Source organism: Phacochoerus africanus, chromosome 14 (genome assembly GCF_016906955.1).
Source record: "Phacochoerus africanus isolate WHEZ1 chromosome 14, ROS_Pafr_v1, whole genome shotgun sequence".
NCBI classification, from domain to species: Eukaryota; Metazoa; Chordata; class Mammalia; order Artiodactyla; family Suidae; genus Phacochoerus; species Phacochoerus africanus.
Genome location: NC_062557.1, coordinates 15,954,500 through 15,959,591, shown reverse-complemented (window position 1 = coordinate 15,959,591; position 5,092 = coordinate 15,954,500).

The following is a 5,092-nucleotide window of genomic DNA, read 5'->3' as shown; positions in this document are numbered from 1 at the left end:
ACCAGAACTGAAGGCCCAAGAACCTGAACCACCAATGTCTGAGGACAGGAGAAGAGGGACAGTCTAACTCAAGGAGAGAGAGAGAGGAGATCCTATTGTGGCTCAGTGGGTTAAAAACCCAGCATAGCATCCATGAGAATGCAGGTTTAATCCCTGGCCTCACTCAGTGGGTTGAGGATCTGACATTGCTGCAAGCTGTGGCACAGGTCACAGATTCAGCTCAGATCTGGTGTTGCTGTGGCTGTGGAGTAGGCTGGCAGCTGCAGCTCCAATTCAACCCCTATCCTGGGAATTTCCATATGCTGCAAGTGCAGCCCTAAAAAGAAAAAAAAAGAGAGAGAGAGGATTCATTTTCCTCACTTTTTTTTTTTTTTGGTTCTACTTAGCTCTCAGCAGATTGGATGGTGCCTTCCCATATTGATGAGGGTGAATTTGTTAGTCTACTGAATCAAATGCTAATATCTTCTCAAAACACTCTCACAAACACCTCCATAATTAATATTTTATCAACTATTGGGGCACCTTTTAGTTCAGTCAAGTTGGCTTGTAAAATGAACCCTCACAGGGTCCATCAAGGAGAAAGGACTCTGTTAAACAAAAGAGATCTATAAGTAAAACTCCTGAAAGGGCTATGCCCCAGAATTAGGGCAAACCAATTCTCCCTTGATAAAGGTGATGTGCCTGAAGTGTAAAACTGCCAGAAGATGAATTCTTCTGTGAATCACCCAGAGTCTTATAATTTTACAAATCTAGCATTCAAAAAAAAAAAAAAATCAATAATGCCAGGAAACAGGACCAAATGACTGAAAATCAAGAGACAAAACAGACTATGCAAATAAGCCTACAGGGGGCAAAAATACTGTGTTCTATATTTAGCAACAATTGTAAAACAATGTAGTTAGTTTGTTTCAGGAATTAGATAAAGCTATGGAAGATTTCAGCAGAAGTTAGTATTAATAAGAAAATTAATTATGAATCCTAGTATTAAAAAGTATAATAACGGAAATTAAGAATCTAATGGATGGGTTTAATAGTATTAGACTCAGCAGCATAGATGAGTGAAATAGAAGATAGAACAGTAGGAAATACCCAGATTGAAACACAAAGAAAAAAAGTATAGAGTATAGAGAAAAGAATATACGAGGCATGTGGGCATGATGAAAGATACTATTATGATTTTTTTTTCTCTCTTTTTTTTTGTCTTTTTTGTTGTTGTTGTTGTTGTTGCTATTTCTTGGGCCGCTCCTGTGGCATATGGAGGTTCCCAGGCTAGGGGTTGAATCGGAGCTGTAGCCACCGGCCTACACCAGAGCCACAGCAACGTGGGATCCGAGCCGCGTCTGCAACCTACACCACAGCTCACGGCAACGCTGGATCGTTAACCCACTGAACAAGGGCAGGGACCGAACCCGCAACCTCATGGTTCCTAGTCGGATTCGTTAACCACTGCGCCACGACGGGAACTCCGAAAGATACTATTATAATTGTTGATGGAGTCCCAGAAGGAGCAGAGACAAGGAATGTGGCAGGAGCCATATTTGAAGAGATACTAGCCAAGAATTTCTCCAAACTAACAGAAGACATTAAGGTACAGAATCAATAAGCTCTATAAATCTGAAGCAGGATAAATAGAAGGAAAACAACACTTAGTCTAACCTCTGAAAACTAGATGCCAATATAAAAATGTTACAATTAGCCAGATTAAAAAAAGGCATATTATTTTCAAATGAGCTACAGTAAAACTGACAGCTAACTTTTCCAAAATAAATGATGGAAACCCCAAAACAATGGAATTATATCTTCAAAGAGGGGAAGGAATTACAGCAAACTTACAATTCAATAACTAGCAAAACTATTCTTCAAAAATTAAGGTAAAGCAGAGGTATCACCATAAAAATAAAAACCCACAGAGTTCCTTGTCAGCTGTGCACTAAAAGAAATAATTAAAGGAATGCTTCAAGTAGAAGTCCAAAGAATCTAAGCTAGAAGCCCAGAAATTCAGGAAGGGACAAATAGCACAAGAAAGCAGATATCTAAAGAAATCTAAATTAATATAGATTGTTCGAAACAATAATAGTGATGATGTTTTGTGATGTTTAAAAAGCTTTTTCTGTACCCTTTCATATAGATGGACCAAACAGCCACTGTCACACAGACATGGCATATACATTCTTGTCTCTAAGCATTTGATCTCTCCCTGGCCCATCCTTTGAGGCCAGATTTACATTGTAACATCTTTAGGAAGAGTTCACTGACCACTCCTTCATTTTTACGGCCTCTCCCACCCCTCTAACTCAGAACCATGTCCTATAACTCACTAATTCAGAACTTAAACTGACAACTTTTTGTGTTTTTTGTTTTTATTTCACTTTGTGTTTCTTGGTTTCTCAAACAGATTGTAAATTTAATGTCTTTTCAAAGTGTCCCCTATATGTTATCTATACAATTTGCACTCAATAAATGTTTGTTGAAAAATTAAATGTGCTGAAGAATAAATTGATAATGAGTGAGATGACCTTGTTGTATTCCAGTACAGAATCTTCTATCCATTAGTTAATAAGTTTTTATGCTGAGATTTAGTAAATGTAATTACTATAAACATACATAAGAAAAGTTTTAATAACTTCTTAGATGAAAGATCCACTAGGGACAGATTAGATGTTCATATTACATCTTTAATCTTTTGAAATTGATTTGATACCTATTTAATAAAATCTTAGTATCACTATCAAATTTATACAGCTGGTTGGAGTGTGTCACAGGTATGACATTTATTTTACTTTAATGGGAGTTGTACTTTTCCTGGATGCTAAAGAAATAAAAGGCACGGCTCTCGAATTTTCCAAATAATGTAAAATCTAATTGGAGACTAAAACATACACATACACATTTAAGATGAAAGCCAAAGAAATATTTTAATAACTACCAGAAAGCATGGTACAGTGTAGACCAAAGATGCATTAAAGAAGCTAAAGGGAGTTCCCATCGTGGCTCAGCAGTAACGAACCTGACTAGTATCCATGAGGACGTGGGATCAGTACCTGGCCTCTTCCAGTGGGTTAAGGATCTGGCGTTGCTGCCAACTGTGGTGTAGTTCTCAGGCATGGCTCGGATCCCCTGTTGCTGTGGCTGTGGTGCCGGCTGGCAGCTACAGCTCCAATTCAACCCCTACCCTGGGAACTTCCATATGCTATGAGTGCAGCCCTAAAAAGACAAAAAAAGAAAAAGAAAGAAACTAAAAATAGTAAATGATCACACTCAGGATGTGATTATTAGGGAAGGGATGTGAAGAGAGGTATGTTCCGGTTTTGAAGGTTAGATGGGAATACATCGAAGAGAAGGGCATAGATTTTTCTAAGCAGAGAGAAGAAAAGCACAGAGACAAAATGTTAAGTTTTGGGCAACTATGTACAGACAGGCTTGAGGGATGGAGGGAATGTGTGAGGCTAGAGAGAGGCAGGGGGTAGTTGATAGAAGACATCAAATATGTTTATTTTTGAAATGGTGTGGAATTCTCTTTCTCTTTTCAACAGAAATAACCTTCACTGTCAAGAGCCCAGTCAGACCTCTTAGCTGATATAATGATGATCCCAGCTTTGTAGGCTATTATTTGCAATAATTTCTGCCATATGAGTGTAATGGGGAAAACACATTGCAAAGTGAATTACTTTTGAAATGTATTGCATGCTGACATTTGGGAAATTAGATCCTGAACACAATGCATCCTGATTATTTGAGGTGCCTTCCCTTCATGAAAAGATATATTCATCCCAACCATTTGAAAAAATCTGCATGTTAAATTAAAGTTCTTTCCTTTGGCAAGGTTCTTCTCAAAACTCGGTCACTATTCAGATGAATAGCCATGGGCAGGGGTTGCTCTTTGCTGAAACAATCTACATGAGACCAGAAATGCTCTCACTCAAACAAAATTTAGGTTAGCCCCTGGCAGTGACTGCCAGCCTAGCCCCATCTCATGAAGATTCTGTTGTGCTCATTCTGCATGTACCCGAGAGTGTCAGTGCTAGAGACGGTCCTGCCCAGCTGGCTTCCTTTCCATTTTCTGGAAGAAGCACAGCCTGACTCTCTCATGATGAACAAACAACTGTTCACTTCTCGATTCCCACTCAGGAAATTCCTCTGGCACCACTGGCCCATCTTGTCATGAATATACATTTGCTTTGGCCCTTCCTCCTCCTCCATAAGCCTTTGTGTTAATGGGCTTTCGAGCCACAGTTAAGCTCAGCAGTCCCAAATCCAGGAGCACAGCTAGGGAATGAGTTTGACAACTGGCCTTCTGAGAGATGCCATACATGTCATTAGCTCAAGGCAGAAGCCTTCCTTGTTTACTGAACATATCCAGTTTGTATGCTGAGTAGAACAGTGCGATGAGAGGATAGGAAGAGAGAAAATGAGACGTCCCGTGAAGATTAGGAAGCGAATCTGGAAATTAGCTAGGAATGCCAAAGAGGAATAAGGATACAGTGCAATAGTGAAGGGTCAATAATTTCCAAAAAATGAGAGTATATTGCTATTTTGATTAAGTTGATATAACCATGCATATAATTCTGGATTGACATATAAAATAATAGCTCTTGGAGTTTCCTGGTGGCTCAGTGGGTTAAGGATCCAGTGTTATCACCGTAATGGCTCTGTTACTGCTGTGATGTGAGTTTGATCCAATCTCTGGGCCAGGAATGTCCACATGCAGCAGGTGCAGCTAATAATGATGATGATGATAATGACAATAATAATAATAATTTGTGTTATTATTGGTCATGCACCTGCACTTTGGAGTCAGCCCTGAGTTTGAATCCAAGCTTTATTGCTTACTAGATTAATGACCTTGGTTCTATTATTCAATCTCTTTAAACTTTGTTCCTTTCTTTACAGAACAAGAATGCTAATAATATCTACCTCAATAGAATTATTATAAGGATAAAAAAGCTAATGCTTATAAAGAGCTTAGCACTTTGCCTAGCATGCAGCAAGTACGAAATAAATGTTAGCTTTTATTATCTTTGAAATTTATGTTAAGTCTAATTTCTCAGTGGCAAATTGGCTTATATTCACTGGGAGGGCCGCCTAATTAAAA